General features: G+C 42.5%; 1 protein-coding gene across 1 annotated transcript in view; it reads left to right on the forward strand.

Moving 5' to 3' along the window:
* The window catches only part of LOC138605376 (receptor-type tyrosine-protein phosphatase gamma-like), a 444,649-nt gene that overhangs the window by 120,560 nt on the left and 308,419 nt on the right, over positions 1-15,670 (forward strand). The window lies entirely within an intron of this gene.

Raw genomic sequence — 15,670 nt, forward strand, 5'->3', positions numbered from 1 at the left:
TACACGAAAAGTAACACCAAATAATATTGTTGTTGAAATGTAAAACCCATCAAAACGTCGGTCACACCTGCTTGATGCTGTTTAAAAAACATCTTTGGATTTCAATCTTATTAAAAAATGCTCCCCCTGGCAGTTCAAACTCTTAATTTAAATTAGAGTTATATAATCCAAAGCCCAGCTGCAAAAGCACACTCCTCTCTTGTCATTAAGTTTAGTGTGACTGCTGTGGTTGTAAATGAGGCTTGATTAAACCTGCAGACACCTAAAACCATCAGTCATCACCTCAAGCCTGCATGCATTACAAATTAAGTGGCGGATTAGCTTGAGAGACTCCACAATATCAATTTCACAGGAATAAGAATAAACACAGACACAAACACGCATCGGCAGAGAATCCAAAACACACAGTAAATCTCTTACAAATGCTCAGGGCAGATTATTGTAGTTTCAAACATTCGCAGCAGCCTGTGTTATTAGCTCACAGCCTGTTTAATATGACTGACGCAGCATCTGCATGACGGCGTGGAGTGTATAACCGGAGACAAGCGGCTTAGCACTGACATGGACAAACAACGCCCGAGGACACACAGCAGTGGGAGAGTAGGTTAGATGTAAGAGAAGCGGTGTGTGTTTACAAAGTGAATGAATCTGGTGGATCCTGACGAGAGGAGGAGAGAGTGAAAGTGATGGATGGAGAGCACGGAGGGAAGGGAGTGATGCCTTCAAAGAGCAGGAGATGGAGAGATGACAGGGTGAAAGGAGAGGAATGAAGGGAGGAAGAGAAAGAAACAAACAGGTGTGCTGCAAGAAAAAAGAATCCTAAAGTAGCTATTAGGAACTTTCATTTTGTTTGATTTTGGGGGCCCCTGTGGACATAAATGGCACACCTGTTGACCTGGCTAGTGTGTGCATTCGTTTTGGACAAAAGAGAAAGACATACATTACTTCTTTTAAATTAATTACACAGCTGTTTGCAATGTAATGCAATGCAATGTATCTATTTGTGGCTCCAAAATTGATGATATTAGGATGTTTAAGTTCTGTAAATATGTCTTGTTTAGCCTTCTGTGAATTCTTCTGTAAGTCCAGTCTTCCTGGCGGACCACGGTCCGGTGGTTTGGTCCGCACCAGGGTTCAAATGCGTGTTCTCACCTGTCCAAACAAACCGGACTTTCAGAGTAAAGTCTGCAAGTCTGTAGCAAAGCTGTCAGGTGTGACTTTAATCTTAAGGCACCTTAAGATTAAAGTTCTGTTCTGTTTTCTTATTTGTACATGCTTATTATTATTCAAAAATCTCCTCAAGCTCCACTTTAAATGACTGCTAAACTTTGCAATGGAACATTTTTCAGCCTGCAACATTTAATCAGACCCAGTGACAGGCACAACGACTACATGACGGCATCATCATTAAATTGAGATGGTTTCAAGTTTAAAAACTCCCCTTAGGTTTAATCTTAATCCCAGTCTATTCTTTATTCTGATGTAATTTAACATAAATAAATTACTGGGAACAAGGTGACATTACAGTAAGAAAAGTAAGAAGAAATATTGAGATGCAGGATGAAGATAAACACTTATCAGCATCAAAGGGAGGCCATAAAGCATTTCTGTGGGAATATTTTAACCTGGTTGCAGTTAAACTCCTTTTTATTTTTATAAACTGAAGTCAATAGATTGAAACCACAAAGACTAAGCCAGGTTCCTGCACTAACATAAAGAATCACGTTGCAGTGTAATCCGTCTCATCCGTACTGCACTGTCAGACTTTCATATCGTCTCATGATGAAACATTTTTTTTTACAAATCGAGACAGAAATAACTTGATAAGCTGGAGGGGTTTTTTGCTGGGGAAGATCCACTGTCAGATTTTTTAACTTCCTATTTAAGGAAAGATTTTTAGGACTCATTAACAGACAAAATGATGTAAGAGGGAGATTTCTTGCAGTGCAGATATTCTCAGATGGATTGATTGAGAAGGAGGGATGCAGGGTGAGGGAGAGAGCAGGAGGAGAGAGAGAGAGGGCGTGTGCGTGGATGTCTTAGAATGTGTGTGTGTGTGTGTGTGTGTGTGTGAGAGAGAGACAGAGAGAGAGAGAGAGAGCACACAGACATGCTTGGATATCTAGACTTTTTATCTGTGTGTGTGTGTGTGTGTGTGTGTGTGCGTGTGTGTCGGCTGGTGGGCTATCAGCTGCAGCTGTGTTATCAGCCTTATCTCCATGCTGGCCTGTGATGGATGCTGCTGCTCGGAGCTCTTTCTGCTGCTGCACGTGTTCAGCAGTGTATAATTGAAAATGAGGGTTGCGTGAGTAAAGGTTGTTAGGGCTCTGGTTTATTATTGGGTTATTGGCCAGTGGAATACTGAGGCAATTGATCAGCATGCAGGTAAAAATGATGGGTCCAGGCAGGGCAGAGACATTGATTGTACCTGAACAGCTCAACATTGTGGAGAAGGAACTGAAGAAGGAAGTATACAATCCCTCTCTCGCTCACTGAGGATATGCGATGAGCCTCTGAAGATCCAACAGAATGACTGAGAATATTCAGCAATTGATTCCATTTTTGCTCCTCAGCTTGACTCTAAGTGGAAGGGCGTCCTCTGTCTTTGAGGATACTGAAGCAAAAGTTAAATCTGAGATGTTGCCTAACCCTGGCCTGCGCAGGTGTGCGCTTCAAATCGAATGGCAACATGGTGTTGTGGTGGTGGTGTAGAATGAGACGAAGGACAGTAATAATATCCAAGGCATTCTCTTTTTTTTTTTTTTTACCTCAATGTGCAGCAGAAATGCGCTCTTGAATTAGTGACTTAAAGTCACAGTCTGCAGCTTCTGATACCAGGAACAATCCCACTCCCAACTTTTAGTACCATAGCACAAATTGAACTGACATTGATACAGTTCTTTGTTGATTAATATGCTTCTCTGTCAGTTAGCAAGACATATATATGTATACATGTATACTTCTAGCTAACAGACATGTGAATCAGTCCAAAGAAGGATGCAGATGCTTTCATACAGCACACAAGTCTCACTGAATGGTTTGATGAGTATAAGAAACAAAACATCCATCCATCCATCCATTATCTGTACCGCTTATCCTGTTCAGGGTCGACTAGATTATCATAAAAATTCTCCACATGATGCTAATAACCCAAACAAATGAATCCGCCTTTTCCCTTCATGCCCCACAGGTTTAAAGAGCTTGGCACTCTTCACTTACATTCTTTTACCTGCTTTTGAAATATTCCAAAATATTTGAAACTGACTTTTTACAGAGCTGTTACGTTGCTCAAAAGGGAAATTACTAATTTTTCCCAAATGCTTCGAATCAAACTAAACTCCATTTACAAGGACAAATTTAGACATTTTTACAACCTCCAGGCATAATACTGAGACTATCTCTATAATACCAAGAGGGGCATGTGAGAAAATGTGTTTTCTTGTTATTCTTGTTTCTTGTTATTTTTTATTATGAACTGGACATGTGTGAAATACCCGAGATGATCTAGAAGAATCTAATTTTAATCACTAATATGTGTTAAAAGAAGAAGACCGAAATCTGACAATAAATCAACTTTAAGTACGTAACAGTTTTTAACACTGCAGGTGTAATTCAGTCAAGATAAGGCGAGGATCCATACACTACTAGTTCATAAATGGGCTCTCCAGTTAAACACAGATGTAACTGAATTAAGGATAAATCCGGTCGAGCAGCACACGTTCTGTTCAGTCCTGTATGCCCCTAACATAGTCCTCTATCTGCTTGCCTTGGAGCACTGGCGAAACCCTGATGAGGCTTGGCCCGTAAGTATCTATTCTCTTCGTCTCATTGGTCAGAGACTCATTAATCCCCCCTCCCACCTCCTAGTTATCTGCCGCAAAGTGAATTACACGAGTGCCTATTGATTTCTGTCTTTATGCCAGGCATGTTTAGAGAGTAAACCTATTGCTTTTCTCCCCAAGCATTTCCATTGTGAAGCTCAGTCTGAGCAGGGGGGGGGGGGGGGGGCTAATTGGCCTCAGTCAAGATCACCTTGGCTGTCTGGGCTCAGCGGATTCATGTCTGCAGGAAAAAGGAAAGGCAGACAGAAGAAGAAAGCAGAAAATATGACGCAGGAAGGGGGAAGGGAGTAAAGAGATGTTCACGTTGTCTAACTGAGGCTTAAGTGTGTCCATTAACGCATAATGCCTGGGCCGTGGCCTCAGAATTATGCCATGTGTCTCATCTGCATGTGCTGAATATTTGTGGTGACTGCTAACACATTCAAATAGCAGGGGAAAGCAGGGGCAGGGGACAGTAATTACTGCTCTGTATCAGGTAGGAGTGTGTACGTGTGTGTGTGTGTGTGTGTGTGTGTGCTGAATGAGTTTCATGCTTCATTACTGAGGGGCGTTAAGGTAATAAGGCCCCTGACTGTCCATTGAGGGAACTCATCACTTCTTGTGGCAGTGAAATTAGCCCCACGTTGTTCTAGGGTTGGTCCTTTTCTCGTTGACTTCCACTGGTTCGGAAGATTAAAGCCTCCCCAAGATGGCTATTAAGTGGAGACAGGTGACCCTTCATAATCCCATTACAGTCCATGTTTAATCAAATTTCAACCAACACTTGATCCTTTGTTCACTTCTGAACTTAGAAAGCACCCGTGTTAAGGTTAGACCCCCTTCCTGCTGCGAAGAAACTTTAATTACCATTCGTAAAAATAAAAAAAAACCTGTGTCAATTTCTTATTGTATTGTTGCAGTCTTTTATTAATGCCCAAAGCCAAATACCTGTAATTTATTTCTAATTACTCCCTATCTAACTGAAATAGGCGTGTATATATAACTTGACAAATAGAAAGTGATAAAAGGGGCTCTCCACAAGGGCTTTCAAGTGGTGTGTCCTCCATCCTCTTAGGTACTTATCCTCAAGGCTGATGGAAGTGTTAGATGGAATCATTTTAATTCTGCCGTAACACTCAGTTGGCCTTCGTACAATGAGCCATCGCCCGATGACTTTACTATCACCGAGGGAGGTTGAATGATTGTAATTATTACCTGAGCACCTCCATGAATTTTATCCCATCCGGAACAGCAATGTCACTGGAAATTCCCCACCCACCAGCACCAATTACCTAATGGGCTTCAGAGCAGTGTAAAGTCCTCTGGTCATTTTATATGCCTCTGCAGTGCCATCTCAGTAATGTGTGACAGGGTATTGGAATTGGTGTCAGTTTAAACTTAAATAATTTAATTGACCGTTTTGTTGCTTGAGTCGTGGGATGAGTAAGTTTAGATGTTACAGTCAAACTAAGGAAACTACTGTTAAAATAATTTCATGTGTCAAAGTGGACACCTGCTGTGATGGTAGAGCATGTCATCCACTAAACGAAGGAGGTGTTGGATGTCCGGCTCCTCCAGTCCACATATCTAAGCGGTCTAAGGGTCCTTGAGCCAGAGGCTGAACTCCAAATTGCTCCCAAAGGCATGGCCACAGGTTTTGTGAGATGTGTGATGCCCAGGTTGACATGTTGCATGGCAGCCTCTCCCTGAATGTGTGTGTGAATGTGGCCTTTAGAGTCAAGTGCCTTGAGTGGTCCTAAGAATAAAAGAGTTCTATATAAGTGCATTCCATTTTCCACTTACTTTTCTACTTTTCATTGTCCACTTACTGAATGATTTCATCCGCAGGAATGTTTTGCGGATAATGACAACAAAGAATAAGCAGCTATTGAAGTAAAACAGTCTGGATTTTCAAGCATGGGCCTGCTGACAAAGATATCCCTGGTGCATGTGACGTAATTGGTTGTAGTCTTTGATTTAAAAAAAATGTTTGAAAGCATTCTTCCTTGAAATGTTTTGTCAAGGCACACTAAGCTATTCTTCCTTCGTGACAATTACAAAATGAAAGATGTGTCTTTGTGTGTGAGATTAACACTTACTGCAAGTCAAGACCAGTGTAAGCACGACCAAGTCATGACCAAGACCAGAGCTGAGAAAGAGACGATATTAAAACTTAGAGGGATGAGACTTATTCAAGACCAAGGCCCAGGCCCAGGCCCCTGCCGAGACTGAGTCAGTGCCAAGACCAGACCAGTTCGTTGTGACATACCTACAATCAAGTCAAAATGAATGTCCTACATTCTACACGTCTTACATTGCCTATATATAGGTCTATGAGTCAAGCAAATTGTTGCTGTTGTTGCTACTGTGACAGGATATTTTGCATCCAGTTATAGTCATGGTGTTGAGAGAGTTACCCCACACTTCCACTGGTTGTGTGTCCGTTGCGTGACAGCTAGCGTTGCGGTTTGACTCCGTGCTCCGCCGTCCGTCAACACCCACCGGCTCCATTTTCAGTGCGCAGCACGGAGCAGCATCGCCGGACAGCTGGAGCCGTGAGACCAAGGAGCTACCCATGGTAATTACATAATCACGCGCGATTGTGTGAGATAATACGACATATGTGCTTTAAAAACAATTGCAAACACATGTGAGGTTATTGTTCCAAACTGAAGGAGTTAAAGAAAGGTGGACTTGCTTGGATTTGTCCTTTTTTGAGATTTTTTAGGCTACCATGGCTAAATGTGGTAATGTGGTTCCGGTGTCTGATTTCCTGTCTCGATCTGCTCCGTGCTGAATTGATGCACAGTGCTCCAGCAGAAATAGAAGCCCTGCGTATCTGTAGCGGAGAGCTTCGGACTGCTGGAGCTGTGACGCAGCAGAGGCGCAACGCAGCAGAGACACAACGCAGCAGAGCAGGTCGAAGCACTCTCATTGACTCAGCCGCCGTAACGCCTTTCGTCCAATGACAGCTGGGATAGGCTCCAGCTCCCCACGACCCTAAACAGGATAAGCTCTATAGATAATAGATTGATGAACAAGGCAGAGGAAAGGGGTGGTCAAACTGAGACCTTCAAAGACTTGACTTGAACCCGGTCTTGAGACCATGACTGACTGAGAGCAAAACAACACTAGTTTTTGCTGATATCTTTGCGGGTGATTATCATTCAAGTACATGTTCTGTCGTGTTTGTCGTGTGTAAATTAAAGCACATTCATACTAACGAAGCGAGCTGGTCAGGCATGACAAAGAATCTGCAGTGGCCTTTAAAGATAGTTGCATGTTAGAAGGCTTGAGTGCTAAAATATGTTCGCTGACTGACGATTACGCTAACTAACTAGCTGTAAGTCAATTCATGCTTATTGGCCATTACTTTGTTACTGTGAGCATTACTGTGGCCTAGCCTGTGTATGCACCACTTGAAGCCCCAAAGAGATCAATCCGTTTATGGACAAACTATGGATTTAATATACATGTGTCACCAGCTTTGAGGGCTTATGGTGTTTATCATTTTGACAGTATAATACAGTCGGTATAATATTAGTGTTATTGGAAAATAGGTTCCGAAGTTCTTCTTTAAAACAGTTAATCTATACATTGCAAAGTGGTAGCCTATAAAAGTAATGGAAGTCAATACCAGATACGAGAGTATCACGCAGTTAACATTATTTTCATTTGATTCCTATTGATGGTATCTATTCATGCAACAATCAAGTCTCCAAAGCAGCTATGAAAACTGATTTCATATTCATGAAGTCTACGATTGTAGCATTTATAAATTATTCAGTCTGTTCTCGGCATGTGAATGGGGCAAATAGCTTTTATCCAGTGGTTAATTATGCTCTTAATTAGTTGAGGAAAGGACAAGTAAATTAATGAAGTTTCATCAAGTGCTACATATCTGGAGGGAAAGCGTTTCCTGATGTCATCTCATTAAGCGTGACCACCGATACTCACTGATCTGTGGGCGTACATCATCAGAGTCTGAATTCTGCCTCCTCCGACAGCCTCTTCCTCTGAACGAATGCAAAGGTTAATGCTGCCTTTGCTTTCAGACGCTGACCGTCATGCTTTCCATCCGCCTCACTTGGTCACCATGGCCAGCAAACACAGCCTTCCATTATCCTTTCTCTCATTTGCTAATGAGGTAATTAATAAGGCTGGAGTAAGCCAAGCAGTACGGAATGGGGCCACAGTAGCCGAGGTCAAGGCAACACATCAGTCATCAGCCGAAATGAAAAATAATGATTCTGTTTGTTTGTTTGGGTTATTGTTAAGCTGTGGACGGGGACCTGTGGAATGGTTTTCTCTGATAATCTTTCTTGCACGGTTTTTATTATATTTTCAAGATCCATCTCCAGATGATAGATGATGATTATTATCCCTGCCACTCATTTCCTTCAAGCTGCCTGCAGTTCTCCTCCCATATTGATTTCTGAGAGTGAAATCTGCTGCAGAAACTAAATGGGGAGATTGCAACAGGTAATGGCAGGGTGTAGAGTCAAGGGCTTTTTAATAGTCCCCTAATATGAAGGATCCTTGAAGAGTGTTAGCAACCTGGAGAGTGACGTGCTCTCAGAAACAAGAGGGGGAGACTCTGTTAGAGAAAACAGGCAGAAAAAGGCAATGCAGATGTATACCTGTATGGCTTTGATCATGACTGAAGAAGAATGCTCTAAAGTAGTTAGGTTCACAAGCTGAACAGGAGTCCGTTTTTTTGGGCATGGGCAGATGGAAGTTTTGGCCACTTTGAGTCCACAAAGAGTCGCCTATGGGTTTCATTCTGGTAAATGCAGATGAGAGGACCAGTCCATTTATGTTTGAACCGTCATGATTTTGACCAAAATACTTTTTAAGCTAAGATAATAATCAGTGACCGAGACGTAGACTTGGTCAAAGAAAAAATCTGACCATTTGGTGGCAGTACACAACAGACTGTATCATTTGGGAGCCTACAGTTTTGCATTCTTGCCCTTCTGTTTTTTTTGGTGCCAGAAGTGTCCCTACATAAAACAAGACTTGGCCAAAACCTAGTATGTGGCTGACCGCATCAGGTCACTGTGGGCTTTTGTGACCAATGTGTTACAAGGACTGTCCTTATGAGGCCGATGACAACGTGTTTGAAAGCAGGTGTGTGCGGAGGAGATACAAAGTATCCAGAGCCGTATAGACAGAGAGTCGCGTCAGCGGAGGTCCAATATGCTCCATGATCCGCCATTGTGATGTCGCGACGCTCTCTCTCTACGGCTCTGAAAGTACCGTCACTCACTCAGTCAGTCAGTCACATACAGACTCATGTGTCGGACTGACCCTGGCAGTCAGCCAAAGAGAAGGTGGATGCACATTGCTACAGTTAAACAGTATGTTGGTTGGCAAGACACTACAGTAGCAATGTGTTAATCACAGGCAGCCAAGCCTTACAGCATACAATGCTTAATCGTCTAGATAACTATAAATAAAACATTGGCGCTGCAGTAGCCAAAGACGGCTCCAGATCCTCTCTTTCCAAACGCTCTGTCTTCGCCATTAATTAATCAATGTTACAACTAACATCTTGAGCATGTCACTGTCATCCACTTCTTTTTATAAAGAGTGGGGTGTGTCAGTGCATCATTGCTATGGAGACGGTCAGCTGTGTCTGTGTGCGTTGCGTTGCGTTGATGTGAACGGCCCAGTTTTAGAATGTTTATGATCAGATGTCGAGGGATTCTTTTGGCAGTTGCATCCAGTCTTGTTGCGAATCATTGATCTGAACTGGCCTTAACACACACTGACATCTTTTTGCAACGTGTGGTCGCCCTCTGCAGGCCATTAGAAAGACTGCAGGTTTAAGGCACTTTTTGCATGAGCTTCGCTTATAAAACCAAGAGGCTACATCCATTCTTATAAACAGTTTCATGCAATTGTCAGATTTAAGGAGGTCACCGAGGTTGGCAGGAACCATCCTCTAAGGAGTGAAGTAGATGTCCTTGCAAATCTGAAAACCAGCCTGCACTGAACATTGGTATATTGGAAAAAAGAGAACAAACTCAACCCTGATGGGTCAAAGCAGATAAAGCTGATGTTAGCTAGTCCCAATCCAAGATGCTCTCAACCTCTCAAGTGTGAGAGGAACAGAATGACTGACAGATGACTGACAGACGGGGCTGCCTCTTCACCCTATCTCTAGTGGGTCAAAACTGTAAGTCACAAGATGTACCATCGGGTTAGAGAGATAAGGTTTATATGACACAAGCTAATAATGCAAGTAATACATATGAATGCACTCTCTGTAAGAGCTAACAGCAACACCAGATCAGAGCTGAAATCACCTTAAACTTAATTGACTTCCATCATTTTCACAACTTGTTACGATGTACTCAAGATCTACATCAGGCCAGACAAACTCTTTTCCCGAAATAGAAAGGTGAGTGAACTGAGTTTAGGCCGGTTTACCCTTTGCTACAGTACATCCCTGGATGGATGTACAGGCAGGACTGAGTTAGTGAAAGAAAATAATAAGGAGCTATGAGGGTGATGAGGGTGTGAGGAGGAGAGGGTGAAAAAGGCAGAGGTGTAGAGTAAAAGGAGTGTTATTTTGGCTACTGTTGCAAAGACCTCTGGGAAAACAGAGCCTGCCTGACAGTGCTGCGAGAGCCATAAATCACCACAAGAGCACTCCTCCTCTTCGCCCTGACCTAGAAGTGACCCCAGAGTCGCACACATTTTCAAACACTGGGCACGCACATGCTGAAACACATGCGGGCGGAAGCACCCACACACACTCGCACACAACATGAGACGGCTGTGTGGGAGCCTCGGTGTCGCTTCCGAAGCATCACCCACAGTAGCAGCACTCACACACACACTTTCCGAAACATGGATTAACGCACTGTGCCTTTTACACATACTGTAAATGCTCTCATGTGTTAGGAACAGAGTGTAATGTTACGGACACTCTGAAAGCGTTTCCCCCAGTGATCTTTGATCTGGAATTCTTTATTGCAGCTTTCTGGTCGTGGTAACATCCTGGAAAACCTTACGCTTCCCTCCCGGCTACATCACACAAATGGCCTCACACATCTTCTGAAGTCGGCTGACATTATAACGAGATATTACTGGCACTTTTTGAATGCTAAAGTCATATAACACATGATATTCACGAGTGTCTTTCAGTCAGAAGAATATCTGGCAAGATGAAGTCAGACTTCAACTTTATCTTATTAATTTCCAACAGCATTCTACCTACTGTGACAAATGTACAGCTAGGTCTTGAGAGAGACATACCTGTGTATATCCCATACAGCGCCCAAGGAACTCTTTAGCTCAGGGGTTCTCAAACTTTTTGGGGCCAGGGACCCCCACAGGGAAGAACATTTTCCATTTCCCCTCATAATTGCAACACCGATTAAGCACATGCTAACGACCATTTTAGGGCTGCACCTAACGATTATGCACCTAACATATTCTTAATGTTAAAATAAAATGTCTGTTTAAATGTATTGACAAAGTCTAGGTTTTCTCTCATCTGACAGCTGAATGTCCGGGTCAAATCGACCTCAGATTTTGGGTCTGTGGTCTTCTGAAAGGGCTATCAACACTTCCTGCCTGATAGAAATCAATTTATTTTTTATACAATAAATACATTTCAGACTTACTTCAAATGTGGTTCAGTACCACTGTCAGTCCTGGCAACAAATAGAGCAGACAGCATTTACAGTTTTTGAAAATCAATCAAAGTTTATTCAACACTTGAACTCTGATTTTCCGCAATTAAAAGGCTGTATTAAATGTAAATGCAACCACAATCTGTAAACAGCAACCTCTTATTTAACTTTCTGTGACATAGTCACATTTAATCGCATCAGTTGTGTTTTGCAATGAAATATTTAGCATGCTAAGTTGTCGATCACGTTTGAAAATATGTTTACCTACCTTTAAAACAAGCTATTTGGGCTGTTGTGTGTATTTGAGCGGTTAAAATAAGATCAAAAGGTGAAAACCTTGCAAGGAAATATTGCCACCTGTAAAATAGTAGAACAATAATGACAGTCCTAGATGGTTCACATAAGGAGTGCAGGGCTGAGGGTCAAGGGTCAAGGGATCTGTTGCCCTCGTGAGTACAGTTGTTTTTATATCCTAATATCAGTTTAATCAGTGAAATCTTCTAAATCTGTGTGATAAGCTGAGTGAGAACAGCTTTTAGTTTGTTTGGTACCTTTTCTAGCCACTCATTTCAGTGCACTAGATAATCTAACAACCTTTTAAAGCCAAACACACTATTAACTCCAGTTTGAGATGTTGTCTTAAAGCTACAGTGCCCAGATGTTATAGGACAACAAAAGTCCATATTTATGAGCCACTTCCAAAGAGAGCTTACGGCTGAGATCCACAGACAGGCTGAGGTTAGAAAGGAGTGAGAGAATATTGAACTTGTTGGTTTTGTGTCTTTTTTTATTCGTGATATAAAATAACAAAAATCTAAAATCTCAAGCCTTGTCCTTTATCTGATATTATTTCTGATTGCTGTATCTTCTGTAAAATACTGGATCCTTCTCTTTACACATTTCACTTTGTTCACTGCAGGCCAGAGTATCATACAAGGCTTTCTACCATCTAACAATGTTTTGCACCTCCTACCATTATAACCACTGCCAATTTTATGTGCAACTACACATGCAGTACAATCAATTACAAGGACAATTACGGGTTTAAAGTGCTAAATGACCAAATGGTTCAAAAGAAATTGTTGAAAAAGTGAAAATACAGGGTGCTGGTTTAGCTCAGTTTGTAGAGCAGGTGCCCCCGAGGCCACCGACCTCGACACACTGATCGCAGGTTTGACTCCCAGTCTGCGATCCTTTGGTGCATGTCATGTCTGATTTCACGGCAGCTTTTTAAGAAAGTTGCAATGTTTTTAGGCTTTTTTTCAGTGTGAGTGTCCAGGACAAGCGCTCCATTAAAGCCATCTATTGGCCGAGCGAGCTGTTTGTCTGCTGACATCCCTTCCAATTGATTTCAGTGTCAGCGCTCCAAATAAAATGTGTCAAAACTAAATGACACTAGAGTCAATAGCCATGAAATGCTTTTTGCACTGCGCATGTGCATTCAATGCTATCTATATGCTCGAGGGAGAATCTACACATTCTTTATTACATTTATGCTCTCCTACTCGTTAGTTCAGCTGCTGAGGCAGTATGAACCAACTGATAAGAGACAGGGAGATGGCTATCTCACTGTACACTACAGCGCTGACACAAACATCAGGAACAAGTAGATAACACAGTAAAGGATGACCTCAGTTTAATCAACTATGCAGACCTCAGGGGATCATTTGGTGACGTGAGTTACTTGGCACGTATGGGGAAATATGGAGGGTTGGTCAAATTTGCGGAAAAGTTGCGGCATAAATCAACTATTTTTGAAAAGGTACTGCAGAGGCCTACTTCTTACCCTCCACTCTATTAAAAGATGGAGTTTGAGTTTTCCCAACTGGACCTGAACGCATCTCTCCTGTCCTCTCACTGCAACTTGTGTCATGGAGTGCGCATTGAGTGAGTGGTGGAGCTAGTACCAGAGAGAGAGAGAGAGAGAGCGGCAGAGTGTTATTTTAATGCTATAATTAAAATGCTATATAATCCTGTAATGCTATAATTCATATAATAATTGCTACAAGATGCTGCAGATGTTTTATCAGTCAGTGGTGGCAAGTGTCCTGTCTTAGGGCCCGATCAGACAGAACGCGTTTTGCAGGCTGTAAAATGCGAGGCGCGCCGCACTGCCTTTTTTGTGGAGGTAAACACCCGATCAGACAGAGCGCATTTTAACAGCTGGGGGCGGCTTTTTTTTCTACTGTTGTTAAGACAACCACCAAATCATTAGCTGTCATTAGCCTAACCATTATATTGTTAGCTTACGGAAGGCCCGCCTCTCCTTTCATTCGATTGGACAATCAGACAAAACGCCAATGACGTCAGGCGCTTTTCTGCTTTGAGTTGAAGTTTTTTCAACTTGAGGCGCTCTGAGAGTTTACTCATAAACGCGAGGCGCTCTGCAACGCAAAAGCAGGGTGCAAAAAGCCTCTCATTGAAAACAATGACAAAAAAGCCCCCAGCTGCTGAAACGCGTTCGGTCTGATCGGGCCCTTATGCTGCAGTCTGATGGGGAGGCAGTATAAGACACAAGGATGCAAGGCGACAAACTGGAGATTGGAGCCAGGTTGGACCCACTGGGGGACGTGGTGGAGCGATGCACACTGAAGAAGGTTGAGGCCGTTCTAAACAACACGGATCATCCGCTTCATAACACCTTGATGGACCAAAGAAACAACGGCGGTGGACGGCTCCTCTCTGTTTGCTGCAGGACAGAGAGATATAGAAGATTTTCAAACTACACAGAATTACGTTCAAAAAATGCTGCAATGACAAGTAGTAGTAATCAGGCGAAACATTCAAAAACACCAACAACATCACTTTACTTCAAAATTCCAACAGTATGCTTCACTCAAGGGTAATATCACTTGAATTTACATCTTCTGTTTTCATCCCGTTCACAGTTCATTCACAGAGTTAAGATCAGGGAATTTATTGACGTTGCTCAAAGAACTTAAGCAACATTACAGTGTTTGTTTACAGCCTGTCGGGCTCTCTCACTCTGTTGTTCAAATCTCAGTGATTGCTTTAGTTGTCCAGTGTTATCGTTACAACATAGCTGTTCTTTATTCATACAGAGTTGAGAATAATTCAGAAAAACAGTGGATTTTTATTTTAAGTGCAACTAGATTTCCACTGAATGTAGAGTGCAGGGCCGGAAGTCTTGTTTGTGGTTTTGCACTGAGTGCGAATATGTGTGTGTGTGTGTGTGTGTGTGTTTGTGTGCATGAAGCGGTAGAAGGGATGCCGTTGAAACCTCAGACAAACATCCGAGACCTTGTTAAACGAGGTAGGGGAGCAGAGGAGGGAGTAAAGAGGAGAGGTGGGGTTAAAAGGTGGAAGGAGATCTGAGAAGAAGAGATTTGGGACATGGAGGAGGTGAAGGGAGGTTAGAGAGCTGTATTCAGAGGCAGAACTAGACCGTTTTAACAGGACTCAGTGATGGAGGGAAGAGCCATGGCACTGGCTGCTCTTTTAAAACCTTTAAATGCACATACCGCCTGTAGAAGAATTAAGCAGCAACTTAATAGCAGGACATTTTTATTCGCTATGTAATGTCAATTGTGTTTGCGCTGCTGATTAATATACCACAGGTCTATTTGTACAAAATGCATTTTATCCACTTTTCTTCACACAGTTTAATTGCACTTATAGCTCCTAAACAAGTGTCCCTTTTCTTGTGCTGCACATAAATAATTTCACAGCTTTCATCAGCACTGTTCATTTGCAAAGAGGCTGCTTCAGCCAGCTTTTTGTTTCTTTATATCAGCTTTTATACGGGTCTTAAATGTACTCACAGGTGTCTATAAAAAAGGCCTTAAATAGTCTTAGCGGTAGTACTCCCTTCTCAAGAGGACTGAGGGGTAAGGGGAAAGGGAATAACAAAAGGTGATGGAACAAATGAGAACAAGCAGTAAATGAAGGACAGAGGAAAAAGGTGGGGAGCCATTAAAGAAAAGAATAGAAAGTCAACCGAGACAGAGGAGGGGAGGAGGGAAGAGGCAGCGAGAAAGGTCAGGTGAGGAGAGGAGGCAGAGAAGTCCATTTTCAGCCTCCAGCTCGTGGGTCAGCAAATAGCCTGACAAATTAATTAAGATAATGATCCATACAGAAAGTCTGGCAAAGTCAGCTGCGACACCTGTGTTTGTGTGTGTGTGTGTGACTGCGTATGTGTGTGACCCCAGCCTTCTTTCCATTTGTAGGACTTTTATGAGGTGG

The sequence above is a fragment of the Semicossyphus pulcher genome, unplaced genomic scaffold (assembly GCF_022749685.1).
Source record: "Semicossyphus pulcher isolate SPU_LCO1_2020_fin unplaced genomic scaffold, fSemPul1.0.p SCAF_3, whole genome shotgun sequence".
Lineage (NCBI taxonomy): Eukaryota > Metazoa > Chordata > Actinopteri > Labriformes > Labridae > Semicossyphus > Semicossyphus pulcher.